General features: G+C 46.7%; 2 pseudogenes; both read left to right on the top strand.

The window, feature by feature from the left end:
• Positions 1-8108: 8108 nt before the first annotated feature.
• On the top strand, positions 8109-12369 carry LOC112343530 (annotated as a pseudogene).
• A 1054-nt stretch (positions 12370-13423) lies between these two features.
• Positions 13424-14233, top strand: LOC112343529 (annotated as a pseudogene).
• Positions 14234-21397: the final 7164 nt, after the last annotated feature.

Below are 21397 nucleotides of genomic sequence, written 5' to 3'. Positions count from 1 at the left end.
GTTTCTTCAATATTTTCATTAGTGCCACCTCTAGCCTTGGACATCATCCTAGCACACCCTATGAGCAGCAGAACCAAAACACACAAGGTAAAAGAGATAAAAAGTAATGAGCACCTACCACTTCACCTATATGTAAGCGACTAATTTTTCCATTCTACTTTAGTCACTTAACCACACCTCCGACCATTTGGAGGAGTCTCATTCACAACCTCCATTAGTCCAATTCAGGACTTGGGACTTGCTAGCCCCAAGAATGGCATCCATGCCACTCAACACTTGCACCTGGTCCAAGTGCTCCACGTGTCCGGTCCGAAGACCGACACCCAAAGGTACCACTGACATCTCGGCCCGTTACGCTAAGGCCATGCCCATTCACCTTTGCTGGACTAGTGGTCCAATACCACTTGCATCACCATCCTGTCTCTCCAAGACTGGGCCATCTGTTCACGAGTGGTCATCCTAGATCCACTCCTTAGCATCCTTAGGATGCCCACAGACCTGGGGAATCGCCTTCCCCAAAGTCCCTTTGTCAGTTCCTACCAAGTCCCTTTCTGCCCCTGGCCGTGTTTACCAACACTGCCACTGGGTCGAGGCCCACAGGCCCGACCACTAAGTCCCACTATCCTCTAGGACTTCCTCACTGTGTGACTGTGTCCTTGGTCACTACCCCAGAGGACTGCTCCTCTTCCTTTCCACAGTCTGGGCCTTTGGGACAACATTTCGGAACACCGTGGCCTTACGCGAGCCACCTGGGTACTCTCCTCGCCTTCTGCCCTTGGGTGCTCTAGCCATGGGCTTAGAGCGGGTTCCGTTGAGCCACACCAGGTATCCAAGTAGGTAGTGCCACCCACACTTGGACTGGGAGCATCGGCCAGTCGATCTCCCGGGGGAACTAGAGCCGGCTCTTGAACACTTCACCAAGCTACCCCGCTTGTTGGTCCGTGTTCACTCTAGTCTTGGACTTCCCAGTGGGCAGCTCATCACCCAACACTGGGTCTGGCCTTCCTGGGCCAAACTGGCCTTTCCTGGCCAAACTGGCTCCACTGCAGTCCTCCCCCTTACTATACTTTTGGAGCTCACCAAACCCCCCAGGGTCTGGGAGACGAACGCTTTGGGCTTTCACCCTCTCAGGCTTCGGACTCGGACTCGGACTCGGACTCGGACTCGGATTCGGACTCGGACTCGGGCTCGGGCTCGGTCTTGGCCTCGGCCTCGGTCTCGGTCCCGATCTCGGTCTCGGTCTCGGTCTCGGTCCCGGTCTCGGTTCCGGTCTCGGTCTCGACTTCGGACTCCATCTCGGACTCCATCTCGGACTCCATCTTGGACTCCATCTCGGACTCCATCTCGGGTCCATCTCGGGTCCATCTCGGACTCCATCTCGGACTCCATCTCGGGTCCATCTCGGACTCCATCTCGGACTCCATTTCGGGTCTATCTCCGGTCCACCTCGGACTCCATCTCGGACTCCATCTCGGACTCCATCTCGGGTCCATCTCGGACTCCATCTCGGACTCCATCTCGGACTCCATCTCGGGTCCATCTCGGACTCCATCTCGGACTCCATTTCGGGTCCATCTCGGGTCCACCTCGGACTCCAGCTCGGACTCCATCTCGGACTCCATCTCGGGTCCATCTCGGACTCCACTTTGGACTCCAACTCGGGTCCATCTCGGGTCCACCTCGGACTCCACTTCGGACTCCATCTCGGGTCCATCTTGGGTCCACCTCGGACTCCACTTCGGACTCCAACTCGAGTCCATCTCGGACACTCCCACGTGTCATGTGTTGGTCCTTTTGGGTCCCTTTTTGGAGCCTCGCTTTTTGCTCGCTTCGTGCTCGTTCCTCGAGCACTTCTTTGGGAGTTCCACTCCCGCTCTTGACTTTTCAAGTCGGAGCTTTTGGTCCAAACGTGTTACACTCGTTTGGCTCTCGCTTCAGCCACTACCACGTGGCACCCTTTCCGGCTCCACTTTGGGGCCTAGGGATTTTGTGTCTCACAACTCCACCACCCATAGACAAAGTTCGATGTCCTCATCGAACGGTAAACCATTTTGTAGAGTAACACTCGCATGTGTTACCATTTCCATCCTTGGCACCTAGCCAATATTTGTCAATGGTTTGACATTGAAGGCTCACCATGCCTTTTGCATATGCCTCAATGGTTTGACACCAAAGGCTCACCAGGCCTTGCCTATCCTTTAAGGAGGGTAGTCTCCCAACTTAGAGACTGATTGGACCACATGTAGTGGTTCTCTCCTTTTATTGGTTTAGTTCTCGCTAAACCTCTTAGAGACCCTTCTCTAAGTCAATCCCACTACTTCTTCTTGAGTAGTCATAGATTCCATTGATCTACCTTTGCACTTTGGAACGTTTACCTTTGACTTCTTGAAGTCAATTTCCTAGGTGTCTTCAACACCTTGCATTGCACAGATTGTGCAACTCCACTTCCCTATCCTAGGAAGTTCATTACTTGAGGGCACCATCATCCTCTCTTCTATTTCGTGCCACCTTGGGCACTAAGTTCCATTTATCACACCTTGTGCTAGGGTTGTCCATTGCCCTATCATTTGGCTACCTTACTGCTCCCTCCCTTGGAGCTTCCACTTTTGCCAAATCGGAGCAATTCGGAATCCATCCTTGGAAACACACTTCCTTTCCCGCAATTTGTTAGTGTCCAACACATTAGTGTTCCTCGCCTAACTTTGTCACTTGGATTCCTTCCAAGGGATTCCACGGCCCTATCTTGGCCACTCATCTTTTGCTCCTATCCATTGATTGTTGCACCAAGCAACATCGAATCTCTACCTCCCTCCTTGAGGTATTCTTTTGATTCCATAGCAAAGGCTCTGCTTTGCCAAGACTAGGGTGTTCACCCCTAGTAAGTCTATTTTATCATCTTCTACTGTGGGCTCTATCCTCGGCCCACCTTTGTGACCCTCTCATGGGTCTCTTTAGAGACTACTTTCCTTGGACACACTATGCCATCGCAATGACATAGCTCATTTCCTTAAGGTGCTTTTCCCACTTGGTCACCTTGACCAAGCCACACCATCCTCAATAGTTCAAATCAACACTTTGAACTAGGAACCTTATTCCTTAACCCAAACAAGGACCTTGTCCTTATTTAGCCACAAGATCACCTAGTGATCTCACCTCGGCACCTTAATAGGTTTGCCAATAGGTACTAGGTCTTCTAAACCTTTAACTTGTTAACTACGACCCCGGGGGCATCCCCCACACTTGGCGGTGTGCCCAAGCCAGCCCTTCCAGCCAAGGGTCCATAGCAACTGAGATTAGGTGTCCCCATCTCACTCACCACGTCCTTGGTGCCACTTGCACCAAAGCGTTCAAGTTAGATATGCCGAGCTTTCACTCTAAGCAATCTAACCATGCATCACGACTCTGAGGCATCCCTCGCTTGGCAGTGTGCCCAAACCAGTCTCCCCACTGAGAGTCCATGACCACCGAAATATGAGTGTCCTCATATTCCAAACCATCACCACGCCCTAGTGATTTGGGACTCGAACCCAAGCACTAGAGGGTCGGGACTCGAACCCAACCTCCGTATATGCATCTACGGACGGCATCACACAAGATGCCTGGCGTGACTCCCCACGCCGGTGCACCAACTTATTTTTAAAGCGCGCTACAGATCACAGCTTAGGAACCTAGATCCTCCACACTGCCAAGTCCTCTCACTTGACATGTCTGTGATCATGCATGGACTCCTCCATGCTCGGCCCCATGGCCCACCCTTTTTGAGGTTATCACCTTCAACTAGGGTATTTGTTCCCCCGACGTGCCAATCTCGCTTGGCAAGTCCTCCGACCACTGTAACATGGTTCCTGCATAAGCGTGAAAGTCCTTGACCATCGACTTTCGTTCAAAGCTCTCTCTTTGAACACTCGGGAACTACTTCCCTAACCTTGATAGCCTTGCCTCATGGCAAGCTTCAAGACCACGCTTCTGCTGCGCCACTCTGATTTCGCGCGTTGCATGAACCATTTAAACTTGGCCTTTCTAGGTACTAAGCTACCTAGAATCGTCTTTGGGAACCTTGAAGGAACTCTGTCCCTTAGCTTGCTAAGGCCTCCCTTTTTGCAAGCCTTCCAAATGCCACATAGTCTAACATGGACAATTTCATATTTTAGACTCTCCATGGCATCACGGTTGCTAGCGGCAACACCCTCGAGCCCCCCATTTGATTCTCCACTCCCAGCTGGCATAACCAACCTTGGTTATGCCCTTCGATTCCTATGGTTCGGTTCTATCCCCTTACTTCTTGCTTTTGGCTTTGCACCTTTCCTTCGGTCATTCTCCTCCAGACCAGGAGGATAGCTTTGCACTTTCTATCACGCCTTAGCAAGGATTCCTAGGGATGAACCAACCCAATAGCCCAGGGAGTGGTTCCTCAATCCGGGTACGCTCACCTTGTAACCCCACACACTGGGATTACATTGTTGCTTATGGGCCTTTACATACCCATCACTAGCCTTGCCAAAGTTCTATTTTTGGCTTTGTCCAACTCGGGCAGACAGTCTTTCTCCTGTCTCCGCAACCTTGGACATTTGGATAGCACCTTCTATCCATCATTCACTAGGGACTTAGTCCCCTGGGCCTTATCCATTGCCCTCGCGACATCAAACACCACCTTCTGGTGTTCTAGAGTGTTCGGGTGTCCCAATGATGGCTTTCTTGACAATGAGTATTTCCTTTTATGACATTGACTTACTATATCGCAACACAAGCAACTTATCCCCCGTAAGGGTGTATCCGACTTCCCTATGCTATTAAGAAGTCTTGGGTAGCTACCTTCTACCCGTTCAACCAGTTATTTTGCACCTCTTGCTTAGTTTCCTCATAGTTGTCAAGTTCTACAACTCATTGTTTGGTGCTTTCACACCTCCATCATTATCTGGGTCACCACACTCCAACTGCATGCTCTGCAGCTTAGGCTATGCCATTCCCATTTCCATTGGGATTCCTTTGGCAAGGGGTTCTCATGAACCCACCAACATAGCCTCAAGGTATCACACCTTGGCACATTTGGTGTCTCCACACCATCGGCTCCACGAGCCTACCTCTATGACACTTCCCCTTCGTGTTTATGTCTTTGCCAAGACCAACACCGCTCTTTCTCATGCCAACCATCCGTTAGCACTGCACCATAGCGGTCACACGCAACTTTGTATCAAAGTTGTTTTCTTCTGAGAACACCTTTCCCATAACTTTAGCATTGCACATTTTGCCATCGATGAGATACCCTCTGTTCTCATCCTTGGATCCTATGATCCCCCCCATCCTTTGTGGGGTACAACACACCTCAGTCCAAATGCTTCCATCAGTCATTTTAGGACCATTCCTTGACTCTACTTGAGTCATCAAGCAGTTTTGGACTTGGTTAATCCATAGACCCTTAAGGTCCTACTTGTGAGGCACTAGCTCACTGGAATACACTTCTTCTTGCATTCCTGTCCTACTCAAAAGGACTATTTTCACAAGTGTTACTCCGACACTTGATTTTGTTCTCTGGGGGCAACCTTTGCCCCTTAGGACTACTTGTTCATGTGATGAGAACACCAACTCATCCACTTAATACACCCCCAACTCCTGGGGTTGTTCCAGCATTTATTAGAGGTAGCCCCGGCTACCTTTTCAAGGACTTGAGTCCTCTTCCGTATTTGACCTCCCACGGTCATTACTTCTGGTCTCACATTCATGAGCACCAACCTCAACTATATGAGGAAAATCTTGTGACTCCTTTATTGCTTTGGAGTCTTTATCTTTCCCGTGATCCCAACTGTAGTTGTTTACCGCAACTACATTAGTCAGTTTGCTAAGTGAAACGCTCATCTGGATCACATCCTCAACTCTTTGAGGAAAACCATATACTGTTCCCAAGATCCCAAAGTCGTTCCATTATTGGCCCTTTTCTATCCACCACCTCGTCTACAAGTTCACACATGAACTGTAATGGAGAGCCATGTCTTCCCGACTTGCTACTCCTCAAGGATAGGCCCACTCCTCGGACCTTCCGATGCCAACACTAGTGGTGATATACTTGAGCACCAATAAAAGTCGGACTAAGGAACAGCTCCAATACCAAGTTGTAAGCGACTAATTTTTCCATTCTACTTTAGTCACTTAACCACACCTCCGACCATTTGGAGGAGTCTCATTCACAACCTCCATTAGTCCAATTCAGGACTTGGGACTTGCTAGCCCCAAGAATGGCATCCATGCCACTCAACACTTGCACCTGGTCCAAGTGCTCCACGTGTCCGGTCCGAAGACCGACACCCAAAGGTACCACTGACATCTCGGCCCGTTACGCTAAGGCCATGCCCATTCACCTTTGCTGGACTAGTGGTCCAATACCACTTGCATCACCATCCTATCTCTCCAAGACTGGGCCATCTGTTCACGAGTGGTCATCCTAGATCCACTCCTTAGCATCCTTAGGATGCCCACAGACCTGGGGAATCGCCTTCCCCAAAGTCCCTTTGTCAGTTCCTACCAAGTCCCTTTCTGCCCCTGGCCGTGTTTACCAACACTGCCACTGGGTCGAGGCCCACAGGCCCGACCACTAAGTCCCACTATCCTCTAGGACTTCCTCACTGTGTGACTGTGTCCTTGGTCACTACCCCAGAGGACTGCTCCTCTTCCTTTCCACAGTCTGGGCCTTTGGGACAACATTTCGGAACACCGTGGCCTTACGCGAGCCACCTGGGTACTCTCCTCGCCTTCTGCCCTTGGGTGCTCTAGCCATGGGCTTAGAGCGGGTTCCGTTGAGCCACACCAGGTATCCAAGTAGGTAGTGCCACCCACACTTGGACTGGGAGCATCGGCCAGTCGATCTCCCGGGGGAACTAGAGCCGGCTCTTGAACACTTCACCAAGCTACCCCGCTTGTCGGTCCGTGTTCACTCTAGTCTTGGACTTCCCAGTGGGCAGCTCATCACCCAACACTGGGTCTGGCCTTCCTGGGCCAAACTGGCCTTTCCTGGCCAAACTGGCTCCACTGCAGTCCTCCCCCTTACTATACTTTTGGAGCTCACCAAACCCCCCAGGGTCTGGGAGACGAACGCTTTGGGCTTTCACCCTCTCAGGCTTCGGACTCGGACTCGGACTCGGACTCGGACTCGGACTCGGATTCGGACTCGGACTCGGGCTCGGGCTCGGTCTTGGCCTCGGCCTCGGTCTCGGTCCCGATCTCGGTCTCGGTCTCGGTCTCGGTCCCGGTCTCGGTTCCAGTCTCGGTCTCGACTTCGGACTCCATCTCGGACTCCATCTCGGACTCCATCTCGGACTCCATCTCGGACTCCATCTCGGGTCCATCTCGGGTCCATCTCGGACTCCATCTCGGACTCCATCTCGGGTCCATCTCGGACTCCATCTCGGACTCCATTTCGGGTCTATCTCGGGTCCACCTCGGACTCCATCTCAGACTCCATCTCGGACTCCATCTCGGGTCCATCTCGGACTCCATCTCGGACTCCATGTCGGACTCCATCTCGGACTCCATCTCGGGTCCATCTCGGACTCCATCTCGGACTCCATTTCGGGTCCATCTCGGGTCCACCTCGGACTCCAGCTCGGACTCCATCTCGGACTCCATCTCGGGTCCATCTCGGACTCCACTTTGGACTCCAACTCGGGTCCATCTCGGGTCCACCTCGGACTCCACTTCGGACTCCATCTCGGGTCCATCTCGGGTCCACCTCGGACTCCACTTCGGACTCCAACTCGAGTCCATCTCGGACACTCCCACGTGTCATGTGTTGGTCCTTTTGGGTCCCTTTTTGGAGCCTCGCTTTTTGCTCGCTTCGTGCTCGTTCCTCGAGCTCTTCTTTGGGAGTTCCACTCCCGCTCTTGACTTTTCAAGTCAGAGCTTTTGGTCCAAACGTGTTACACTCGTTTGGCTCTCGCTTCAGCCACTACCACGTGGCACCCTTTCCGGCTCCACTTTGGGGCCTAGGGATTTTGTGTCTCACACTATATTTCCAGCAATGAGCTTCTAAGCTCCATCACTCAAATCCTCCAACAAACTCTTTCTAATGATGCAAGCTTAGAAACAAAGCAAGAAAGAGGAAAAATCTCTACTACCTAATGAGACTTGGCCTGCTCCCTGTCTCGTCCAATGCTGATGCAATGTGTTTACTGTCCATGATGGCATTGATGAATCTGGAGCTACACATTGGGATTGTCCTACTTGCTAAAGAGGTCAAGGGTCTTGGAAGCCTTTCCAATGGTGGAGTCCATCCAATAGAAGCTTGGTCTGTTCCAAAATGATGAAAGTGCCAAGTTGTAAGAGAGAAACTGAATGACCTTGAGAGGCATAGCCAAGACACTTCAAACAATGAAGAAGAAAAAAACTTTGAGCTCAATGAACAAATAATATTATAATTTTAATATTTAAAATTATTTATTAATTTACATATTTATGTGTAAAAAAATATATTTATTAAATCTATTCTATACATTAAATCTCTCACACTTGCTGTCACACTCAGTTCCAATTTAAATTTGTTCATGATTAATGCTTGTTTCCACCCTCTATTCCATGCCGCCATGACAATTATATATCGTAAAGGACCTGCGTGATCACATAATGCTTTATCAGTGTCAAACAAGAAGTAATTACCTTTGACTATCTTATGTGGCTCACTTGACGTCCCTGTATTCTATATGTCAAAAAGAAAAATAGTAAGAAAGCAGTGGTTCCAATCTTAAAAAACTTACCTTGATTTACTTCTAGTATCTTAGTGTAGAGGTAAAGGTTTAAGGTTCTAACCATTCTTTTGGAGTGTCATAGATCTAGTTCGTCCGATTGGGAGCATCCACCATAAGTAAAATGGATATTCTAAAAATAGAATATGTGACACCAATGCCAAAATAACAACTTTAAATATAGAGTACTACCTGGGATCCCAGCACCACTGGGGGAAATAGTACACCAAAGCATAATAGATTATTTAAGCTACAATTTTTATTACATTCATGAAAAAATTTGTGAGGACACTGAATGGCATTAGAGAGAATATATGTTGGATCTAAGAAATTCTTCATAGCAATAAACTGTTATGGATCAAAGATGAAACATTAGTTATAAACACAATATTGGATTCATTCTTTAAAAACAAGTTATATGGTGAATGTGAACCATTAGATTACAGCAAAGAGTAGTCATATATTGGAAAGAATAAGTTTCCATTATTGGTTCGTTAGTTGTGCAACTTTGGTTGTGTATGTATGTAGGACTTATATATAGTAAAGGGTACTTTGTGGCCAACCTAAAAATAACATTTTGTAATAAGAAATTGAGAAAACTATCAATGTCTAAATCTACTATTCACCTGTAAGGTTGTCTTGAGCATACACACACACACAATTTTTTCTCCAGGAATGGCAGAAATAAATTTATATATACTTGAGCTAGAAAGTAATAAAAGTTTTCAAAGTTCTTTTTTGTAACTACAGGTATTTTCAATACATTGCAAAGACCATCAGCTTTGAAAGGAGAAAGGTAGCACGTCTGATATGCTGCTATGGATGGTTTGGCAGACATTCTTATATGCGATTCCAGTGTGGTAGCCAGGAGCAGCACGTTTGCGGGCAGGAGGGCCAAGGATTTCCATGGATCAGCTGTGCTGCTGCCGCCCCCCACAGTGGCCCCTGCCAAGGAATCTCTCCAGCTCGTGACAAGGGAGGAGGCTCTACGAGGACATGATCCCTGGGCAGATGTATTTTAGGAGCAAGATGTTTGTATTTGTCCAGCAATGGACAGGAGGCCGTGTCCATGGCATTTGTCAAGACGCTCAAGGAGGACTACATTTGCAGCACTTACCACAATCACGTCCACGTGCTGAGCAAAGGCGTCCCTGCTAGGCAAGTAATGAGCGAGCTGTTCGGCAAATCCACTGGCTGGGCGCGGCCAAGGTGGATCCATGCATATGTTCTCCGCTGCTGGGAGGATTTCCTTTGATCAATAATGGGATCCCCGTGATGACTGGAGCAGCCTTCTCGACCAAGTTCTTGTGGGAAGTTCTCAAGGATCTCAGTGTGAACGCAGTGACACTGGCGTTTTCAGGGATGGGACTTGCAACAATGGGCAGTTCTTGAAGTGCTTGGTCATGGCGGTGCTGTGGAAGCCTGGTGAAGAACAACCTCAGGAGGAGTACATCCCTGCTGTAAACAACTCTCCTCCATCCCCCTTGCTGCCATCAGCAAATGGTGGGCTTGCCACGGAGATGAACATGGAAGAAAATGATGTCAAGTGCTCCACTATTATGGAGAGATTGATGTTTGCAACGAATGGTTTTCACCTCTGGTATCTGGATGAAGATCAGCATTTCACTGTCTTTTTTTGTGTGTGAAACAGCGGTTGTACACGATAAGATGTTCATGATTGGAGGGAACCACTATGTGAACGATGTCCAGGTATGTAGCTTTTCGCTCTTTAATAACTGTTTGTTGTGGGTGGCCACTCAAAAAACTTCCCCTGACTCTGTCTCAGGTTAATGTAATGCAGAGGAGCTTTGAGATCCATCTCACTTCAGTGCTCTCTATCTCCAGTTGATGCTTTTGACACGGGGAGTTTCACTTTCACTTGCAGGAACAAGATCCAGACTGGTAGTCAAGTCGCAAGGGCAAAAAGTTGAGGAAATTGGTGAAATGGCTTTATATTTTTTCATTTTTGTGTTATAACTAAAACTTTGCAGCATTCTTTCAGCCTATGCAAGACAGGAGGAGGACATCCTTGCTGTAAAAAACTCTCCTCAATCCCTCTTGCTGCCATCAGCAAATGGTGGGATTGTCACGGAGATGAAAATGGAAGAAAATTATGTCAAGTGCTCCACTATTATGGAGAGATTGATGTTTGCAATGAATGGTTTTCACCTCTGGTATCTGTCTACCTCGATTGTCCACATGGTGGAGAACAACCTCTAGGCGATTGGCATGGACCACTTTTGAGCTATGTCAGTGTCGGATATGTGGAAGAAAAGAGAGGCTTTTGTATGCATGGAGTTCACTGTGAGGATGTAGTACATCCAACTCACCATACGGCTGAGACACGTGGTGGATCTGGAGAGTCACAACTCTTACCTGTGTATGTATAGCGATGATGATATCTGAGCGATAGAGTTTTTCTCTTCTTACTTAGTTTTCAACATGGTATCGGAGCTCAGGGATTAAATTCTGGGCTGAATGGAGGAGGAAGACAATGAGCCCCCTGATCTGGAGCGGCTGTGAATTGCAAATATCAAGATGGAGGATTTCTTGTTTATTTTGTCTTGTGCAGCAACCCTAATCTGGAGGCAGTTCTTGATCGAGACTGGCCTGGATTTGAATTGGAAGGGTTGCAGCACTGCTTGCTACTGCTGGAGACAATCCGATGCTGCTGCTGCTACAAGGGAAGGCTTCCTTGGGCTGGAGACTTGCTGATGCTGCCAAGAGGCTTCTCTCGGGAATTGCTGTGCGCAAGGACCTTGAGGCTGATGGAGAGATCACATTTGAGTGGGGGACATGGAACAAGATGTTGGCGCCTGATGGGTCCTGATACAAGCTAGGCTGTGTGCAAGCTTGGGTACCTTGGAATGTGCTGCTACTGTTGTTCAACACCACAAGATGCTGATTTCATGAGCTCAGCTTTTCTCGGCTGAGTGGGGGGAGTGAGATAGGTTCACAGTGGTTTAGCATTAGTTTCTTTTTTCTGATCCAGCCTTTGCACGCTGATCTCGGCTGAGTGGGGGTGTGAGGATGTAGTACATCCGAGATCACCGTACGGCTGAGACACGTGGTGGACCTGGAGAGTCACAACTCTCTATAGCGATGATGATATCTGAGCAATAGAGTTTTTCTCTTCTTCCTTAGTTTTTCAACATTCACATTGATGGAATGGACGTGCTCAAAGTTGGCCACGTGGCCAAGGAAGCCATTGCGAGAGCTTGGAGTGTGACGGCCCAACATTAGTGGAGTGTGAGGCTTATCGGTCATTGTCTTACTGATCTGGATGAGCTCTGGAAGCCTGGTAAGTGCCTCGCTTTGTTCTTCTCTCTCTTCTGGTTCTTTGGAAGCTAAACTTTGTTTTTTCTTTCTGTCCAGAGCAAAAGAGCAAGTATGCTCCTCGCAACCCCATCCCTTCTTTCTTCTTTCAAGAAGTACTTGCTGGAAGAAAGACTGGCCAGTGAGGTGGAGTTGAAAGCCATTGAAAAGAAGATCAAGGAGATTGTGGAGGATGCCGTGGAGTTTGCAGATGCTTTGTTTCTTCCACCTCACAGCCAGCTCCTGGAGAACGTTTGTGGATGGCAGAGGCTTTGGAATCTGGCCAGATGGGAAATACAGGGGTGAGGATCCGGCCTTCACATAGCAAAAATGTTTAGAGACAAAACAACGACAAAGGTTTTATTGCACCTTTGGTTTGCAATAATCTATGAAAGAGCAATCGCAGTCTCTTGATCTTCCAAAGTCATGTCAAACAATGACATGAACACTGAGTGAGTATAAATATCCTTACTTTGACAAGACTGTATGGCACACACAATGTGGCGAACAGGAGCTATTGCCAGTGGGGAAGTCATCATGGATCTGGAGCTTGTGTTCTTCAGACTTTCTGACATTGGCCTGTCCCAGGCAAGGTGTGTGTGTCACGAATGGCACAATCTGCAGTTTCATGTTTGACTCTCTCTCATGTCACTATACAGCATTGGTAATGAAACAAGGAGAGTGAGCTCCTTGAAAATATCATACTCCTCAATTTGGTACACAAATCTTTTGTTTCAGGTACACATGGTGGCTTAGTTCTTCAGTGTTGATAAGTTTGTATCTCGCAGGTGGACACAATTTTTGCAATTGTATCGCCATTGATTCTCAGTCTTCGGAATGTATGCCCTGGAATGGGTACATGTGTGATTTATGGTCTTTGCAACGTATGTTGACTTGTTTGTGTAGGAACAGGTCGAGTACTGGGAAGATGAAGGCATTGAAGAAGAAATGCCACTATGCAGGCAAATGATGAACATATTTTACCCATATGATCATGTTGCTTACAGCTATCAATACCCTTCTGTGTTAGCACCGTTTACATTTATCCTTTCTTTGTGATTACAGAGTGGAACCTCTGATATCTATTATTTTTGGAGAAAGTTAGTGAATATTTTGGGATACAGGTATCATTGTGCTTTTTAAGTTTTGCTATCAGAGCTAAAGGAACTTCTTCTGTTGGGGTTATGGTTTTGTGTCACAGCTTTTCATGATAGTATAGTGACAGAAAGGCTGTCTGAAAGTCCTAATGGTAGAGTCGACTTCATGCTACAGGTAAGTAGGAATCACAGCAGCAGAAGCAGCATCACCAGCAAGAAGATCTCAAGGCAGCGAGAATTCTCCACTAGGAGATTGGGATTGGTCACATGTACATAGCAGCGATGCCAGCGTCAGTGAGAAGGGTGGTGCGAGGGATAGGCATGAAGATCACGAGGGACAGGGACGAAGATCTTGTAGGGTTGGCCATTGCCCACGAGCAGCAGAATGTGTTTTTCAAGTTTCTCGGAGGAAGACTCAAGACTGGAGAAGACAGTAAAGAAGCTTTCTTTCATCATTCACGCTGCTAACTTTGATTGTTTAGAGGTGGAAGGATTGAAGATGAAGCTCATGAGCAAGGTTACTTCAATGGCAGCTTCAATCTAGCCCGATTGGCAGGTACAATGGAAATACATGAAGATATGAAGGAAGAACTTTGGTTTTGTTAGTTTCCATCTTCCAGATTGGAGAGTGTGTGGCAATTTGCTAGAGACAAAATTTTGAGACGCTGCTATATCCTTACTGCCCTCCTCACATCACCAAAACAAAGGTATCAATCTTTGTCCCTTATTATTCATAACTCTTTGGTATGATCTTCTCATTTCTTTTATTATTTCTTGTGTCAGGAGTGTAAGAAGTTCTGCGTGGTTGTCCTCCCCAAAAGACAATACTTTGCTATTTCAAAGAATCTCAAACTACTGGCAGTTCCATTGTTTGAGCTCTACCATATGTACAGGTAATCAAAGAAACATTTAATGACCGACACTCCCTTTTTTTTTCTTGCTTTGAGAAATTTTTTCTCCTCCTTTGCTGATGTGAGAATCATTACTGCAGAGATATGGCCAGTGATCTCTGCCATCTTCAAGCAGCTTTCAAGGTTCACCTTCATTGCCATTAACAGTCGAACTCTGCAATGTCAAAACAAACTCTCCTGATAATCTTCAATTGAACTCTTTTGGTAGTATTAGGAGAGAAAGGCCTCTGGTATAGAATCCAATGCATGCTTAGAGCTGCAGTAGAGAATGCAGATCGGGTGTGTTTATGATGACTAGAATATGTCAACCCAAGTGAAGATTGCTGGCCATGACATGGAGGTGCTAAAGTTGTTTGATGAAGGAAACAAATGAGTTATGTGAGTAGATGGAAAGCCAGCAGTTAGTGTTAATCAACGAACTCTCTTAAAACAACAAAAATACAAAAGTGACGACAGTTTAGTCAAGATGTAGTTGCTACAGCTTGAGCTGAGAAGGAAAGAAGAAATCTGCTGCTTAGAGAAAACTATGCTTTGATGAGACAGAAAAATCTAAGATTGAAGAAGGGGTACTGAAGATTAGGGAAGAACTTGAAGACACATGGGAATTGAACAGGCTTTTCTTTAGAGAAAAAAAATACATAGCTGGCTATAGAAAAACAGATGGATGCCAGGTGTGCAAAAGTGGAAGCTGAGATGGCAGATACAATTACTACAATGAACTGAGGCTGGGCAAGGAACAAGATAGCCAATTATCTTTCTGAAGGTGATGTGACACTTGATGCTTCAGCAATGGAAATGGAACAGATTTTACAGACTTCCTTTCTGGATTGTCCACCTAAAAGCACCTAAAAGTTGGTTTAGGGTTTAGGGTTTAGGTCAATCCTTGATAAGTATTTTGCCTTTCCAAAATATCAAAGATGTCCTAAATCCTTGGTAAAGGGTATTTGTTCTTCTTCGTATATTTATTGAGCAATCAGTAGTTTATGGATATGTGCATAAAGCCATTTTTCTTTTTCACAAATAATATTGGGGCCCATATGGTGACTTACTCAAACTAACATACCCTTTATCCACCAACTCCTTAAGTTGGCATTTAAGCTTCTTGAGTTCTTTTTTGTTTAATTAATAAGGGGGAGGAACCACTACCTTAGCATCCTTGACCAACTCGATCTTATGTTCTATTAGTTGTTTGGGGGTGACCCCTTTGGTAACTCTTTTGGTATGGTATCTTGAAATTGGTCTAACACCCACTAGATCACTAAAGGTATTTTGTTTGTTCTCATCTTTTTGTTATTCTTTATTGAGAGTAAGCACAAAAATGCTACTTTAGTTCCTTTAGTGAATTGTCCTCCTGTGGATACTAGATTCAAGTAGGAGTCCCTACCTTACATTACCCTACCTTTAGATCTTGGGCCTCCACCTTAGATCATTCTTCTCAGGCATTCAATAATACCACAAGGTTTTTACATTGTTCGTACAAAGCTACCACAAATTGATTGAACTAATCCATCATAAAGATCACGTCAAATCTTGCCATATCTAACATGGTGAAATCCATATCCACTTTCCATGTCCCTACTTCAACTTTTGCTTGTCAAACTACCTCATTGGTGCTTTGGCTACCTTGAACACACTTTATAGTCTTTAGTTCACTTATAACCCACAAATTTTTCCTTTCCAATTTACTAATTTACTTTGTCTATCCGACCACCATGGCCTTGGCCTTAATTCCTGTCTATTGTACTAGCTCTTACTTGGTCCTACTTAGTTTCAGCAACTTACTGCATGAACAATAGAGCATTAGCTATCCATCCACAAATTCCCAAATTCTCTCCCAATCCCCGTCCCTAGGTTAGACTGGACTTAAAGTTCAGCTACACTCTCTGCAAGCACAGGGTTTCTTCAAGACTAATTCCTAGACCTCACTATCCTTACTATACTTTTGGAACCCCCTGCAGCCCCCTGCCCCCCCCCTTGGGAGACACACGCTTTGGGCTTTCACCCCACAACCTGTATTAGTATTCGGACTCAGTTTCGGACTGGATCTGGGACTTGATCTTGAACTCGACCTCAGACTCGGTCTCAGACTCAATCTCAGACTCGATCTTAGACTCGACCTCAGACTCTGTCTCAGACACAATCTCAAATTTAGTCTTGGACCCGATCTCAGATCTTGGACTCGGTCTCGAACATGGTCTCAGACTCGGTTTCAAACTCGATCTCGGACTCAATCTCAAACTTAGTCTCGGAGCATTTTTCTTGTTAGTGTTTTGGCTTCACATTGGATCTTGAAGGTGATTGAAGAAGAGTGTTAGTGCAATGTGGATATCCGAAGATGTGGTCTTCGTGATCAAGCCTTGGATGTTCATTTTGCACTTTGCGGATGTCAGTGTTGAAGGGTCAAAACCACGTGCGCTACAGACCCGAAGGCGCACCGAAGGTAAGCTAATTAGCATGGGTTGGTTAGGTCGACCAGGCGTTCGACTCCCCGCGGGGATGTCGAATCCATAGACGTATTCTATGGAGGTTGGGTTCGAGTTGCAACCCCCTAATAAAGCAAGGCTGGGTTCAAGTCCCGACCCCATACTAGGGCGTGGTGAGGTGAGGGGTATAGGGACACCTATATTCCGTTGTCATGGGCTCTTGGCCAGGGAGGCTAACTTAGGCACACCGCTAAGTGGGGGGATGCCCCCAGAGACATGGTCAACAAGTTGTAAGATAAAAAGAGACATTCGATGTGGGCATCAAACTTCTTCTATGGGTCGTGGAATTGTAAGGAACCGACTCCCCGAGATGTCGTAGGCTAAAGGACCCCCGAAAGCATCACCAAAATAACAAAGAGTTCATCGGATGGGACCGAGTCGAAGATCGAGTCCAAGACCGACTCTGAGACCAAGTTTGAGATAGAGTCCAGGATCGAGCCGAGGCGAAATCAGAGACCGAGATCAAGACCGAGTTCAAGACTGAGTTCGAGACAGAGTCTGAGATCCAAATCATGTCCTAGACCGAGTCCGAGGTCGAGTCTGAAGTCGAGTCTGAGATCAAGTCCGACATCGAGTCCGAGATTGAGTCCGAGACCGAATCTGAAGTCGGGTCTGAGATCGAGTTCGAGATCGAATCTGAGACTAAGTCCAAATACTAATACGGGTCAAGGGGTGAAAGCCCAAAGCATGCATCTCCCGGGGGGGGGGGGGGGGGGGGCTGCAGGGGGTTCCAAAAGTATAGTAGGGATAGTGAGGTCCAGGAACCAGTCTTGAAGGAACTCTCCAGTGGTGCTTCTAAACTGACTTGAGGTTGAGACTGGGGTCGAGGGGGCTTGGGTGGGAGTGAGCATGGGCTTGGGTGGTGCTGGAGGGGCCACCCAGGGAAGTGCTCAAGAGTAGCTCCCACTCCCGAAAGTGAAACCGATTGTGGTGCTCTCAGTTCATGTGGAGTGGTGCCCCACTTGAGTACCTTGTGGCTCATTGGTCCTCGCCCTTCCTAGGGGCTTGGGCCTTCCCTTTGGGATGGAAGTGGGGGGATAGAGGTACCCACACCGGGCCGTTAGGCCACGGTGTTTTGCCCCGATGTCCCGAAGCAAGTGTTGCACCCAAGGCTTGGGATTTAGAGGGTCCCATGATCAAGTCTTGTTGTACCAAGGGGTGTTAGGAACCTGGAGGCTTGGTGTGCTTGGCTGCTTGTGCCTACTAGGAGTGTAGCCGAACCTTAAGTCTAGTCTAACCCGAGGAGGGGGATTGGGAGAGATTTGGGAATCCGTGGATTGAAGGCTAACTCTCCGTTGCTCATGCAGTGAGTAGCTAAAACCAAATAGGACCAAGTAGGAGCTGGTACAATAGGCGAGAACCTTGGCGAGGGAACTTAGCACAAGCCAAGGCAGTGTTGGTCGGATAGACGAGGTAAGTTGGCAAATTGGAAAGGAAAAATTTGTGGCTTACATTTGGCTCCTTTGCTAAACATGGATCCCAACCTCGTCGTGTTCCCCTTTCGCAGGTTATCATTGAAACGCACCTTGATAGCCACATCTAATACTTCTTTGTAGTTGGTTGGGTTCCAATGCATCACCTTGCCGCGAGCCCAGGTTTGTAAGCTTGATATGAAGGCATGAAATGCATTTATATCACCCATATCCATGACAAGTATCCTTTTTGCCATAAACCCATTCACATACTCTTGAATGGTTTCAATCTCCTTTAGCCTACTCAGCTCATCCCTTAGATGCAAAGTGGCATTTGGAGGAATGTAAGTTGTGCGGATCTTTGCCTTCATCATTTCCTAAGTGGCCACTGGTCATTTGTTGGCCTCTGTCATTTTCCACCAAGACTTGGCATTATTTGCCAACTATGGTTTTGCACATGGGACCTTTTCCGAACTCGGTAGTCGCAATGCTTGAAAGTAGTCCTCTATATTGTAAAACCAATCTTCCACCACCTTAAAGTCATTCACTCCCTTAAAGACCGATGGGGGCTTTGGTTTGTACTTAGGAACTACTTGAGGGACTGATTCCACTGCGGTTTTTTCAACCTTGTTTGGTACTGCCTTAGTCCCTGCCAAAGGTCCGCACTTTCTGCGTTGCCAACATCTGTAGTCTTTCACTTTTTCTTTTGCTTCTCGTCACACTTTAGCTTAAGAATAAGAGTCTTCAGCAGGGCATTGGTCTGTGCCAAGTGTCCTTCTAGAATGTCCAATCGAGCCTTAGACGACCGAACCTGACCATCGGACTCCTATTTGGAAGTTTCCTTATTGGAGTCCTCCTCATGCAAGGATTCCTCATCCATAGCCCAAGGGAAGGTCCCCCTAGGGAAGGGGAGGACCAATGAGCCACATGGTACTCAAGTGGGGCACCACTCCACATGAGCTGGGAGCACCGTTGTCGGTTTCCCTTCCGGGAGTGGGAGTTGCTCTTGAGCACTTCCTGGGGTGGCCCCTCCAGCACCACCCAAGTCCATGCTCACTCCCACCTAAGGCCCTTTAGCCCCAGTCTCAACCTCAAGTCAGTTTGGAAGCACCACTAGAGAGTTCCTTCAAGATTAGTTCTTAGACCTCACTATCCCTACTATACTTTTGGAACCCCCTACACCCCCTCTCCCCCTGGGAGAAACATGTTTTAGGCTTTCACCCCTCGATCTGTATTAGTACTAGGACTTAGTCTCGGACTCGATCTCAGACCTGACCTTGGACTCAACCTCGGACTTGATCTCGGACTCAACCTCGGACCCGATCTTGGACTTGACCTCAGACTCGACGTCAAACTCGGTCTCAAATTCGATCTCAAATCTCGGACTCTGTCTCGAACTCGGTCTCAAACTCGGTCTCGCACTCGGTCTCAGAGTCAACCTCAGACTCAATCCCGGACTCTATCTCAAACTCAGTCTCAGAGTCAGTCTTGGACTCAATCTCATACTTGGTCCCATCCAATGAACTCTTTATCATTTTGGTTATGCTTTCGGGGATCCTTTAGCCTACAACACCTTGGGGAGTTGGTTCCTTACAAATAATAAAGGCCAACAAAGGACTGATGGCCACTTGAGAAGTGATGAAGGTGAGGATTTATGCATTTTATGTTCCTCCAAATGCTACTCTGCACCTAAAGGATGAGCTGAGTAGGCTAAAGTAGATAGAAAACATTCAAGAGTATATGAATGGGTTTATGGCCAAAAGGATCCTTGTCACGGATATGGGTGACATGGATGCATTCCATGCCTTTATATCAGGCTTACAAACCTCGGCTCAAGGCAAGGTGATGCAGTAAAACTTAACCAACTATAAGAAAGCATTATATACAGCTATAAAGGTGCATTTTAATAATAACCTATGAAAAGGGAACACCAACGGGGTCAAGGTCCACATTCAAAAAAGGAGCTAAACTAAGAGGAACATATGGTAAAGGGAAATTTAAGAGGAGTTCACACATAGTCTAGCAAGCCCGATTAATGGTGCAGTGGCTAGGTAATGTAAGGAACCAACTCCCTGAGATGTTGTAGGCTAAAGGATCCCTGAAAGTGCAACTGAAATGATAAAGAGTTCATTGGATGAGACCGAGTCTAAGATCAAGTTCGAAACTGAACATGAAAAATCAAGGTCCAAGGAAAATTCCTCATCACTCGAAGTAACTATGCCACTTCTACTAACACAAGTGTTAGTGATGTCAATGCCCCAACTACACATCTTCTCCATCCAACAATCTACTCCAAGTGCTAATGGATCAACCGACAAGTCATAGCAAGTGAATGCTATAACCCTTTTCCAATACCTGATGGGCAAACTCAAGTAAGCAAGGTACCAACTTAAGCTTAGCATAATGGACCACCATTGAGAATCCAGTCAAAGCTACTACAATGCTACTTCGTGCAAGTAGACTAGCTTCTCCATCAACCACTTTGGGGTTGATCAACATTTACCCAAGCAACTTCGTAAACACATTGCTCATTATCATATGGATAATATGATATAAATCACAATGACTTGATCGTCAATCAAGCAATACTATGAGCAATGCCCATGTCATTACTTTAAAGGTTTATGTGAATATCAAGTGTCAACTCGATTTGACAAAATGCAACATAAATGCCACACTCCACCGATAGAGATTTACAACACCCAACATCACTAACTTTTGTTCACAACACAGATAAGCTCATGCCACTCTTTTTCTGACCAAACTCAAAACTAATCCAACACCAAGCTACTCAAGGAGCAATAGCAAGGTTCCTCGAAAAAGAATTGAGCATTGCAACCCAAGTCTTCCAATAGCAAGTTTAGACAAAATGGTTTAGCGCTTCAGCGCTATCCATCCCACAACTCACCATTGTAAGACCACCATCTCCAACATGCATCAAGATAGGGACTCTTGATTGCATGATGTGAACACAAGTAATGAGTTAACACCTCGTTGCAGATCATCTCTCCAAGAAGAGAAAATGATTTACGTATTTGATCCTTCGTCCCCGATGACTCTCTTTTCGGTCTCATCTTTTGACCAAACCTCAAGCTTGCTTTCGCACTGCTTTCAGTTCAATCAAAGAAAAGTTTATGAGAAAGCACGGCCATGACTACTTGAACCAATAGACTAATCCCTATAGTCTTAATTGTTCCACTTATAATCATGCCTAGGAAGGATCCACTAGTGCCGTGCTAAACAGCTACGGACCAGCCTATTTGCCACTCATAACAAACCCAGGGAAAGTTTATTTGCACCCATGGTACATGGAACAACTCATGGAACCACCGATAGGCTAACATTAATCCTGCCAACTCAAAGTGTAACCTCGAGTTGCTAATGTGCCTCACTCACGAGCTCAAGCTTAAACTCGTGCTACCGGAACAACTCAAATCCATCCTATGAGCC

The sequence above is a fragment of the Selaginella moellendorffii genome, unplaced genomic scaffold (assembly GCF_000143415.4).
Source record: "Selaginella moellendorffii unplaced genomic scaffold, v1.0 SELMOscaffold_159, whole genome shotgun sequence".
In the NCBI taxonomy this organism is placed as follows: Eukaryota; Viridiplantae; Streptophyta; class Lycopodiopsida; order Selaginellales; family Selaginellaceae; genus Selaginella; species Selaginella moellendorffii.
This window is presented reverse-complemented; position numbering and strand designations above follow the sequence as displayed.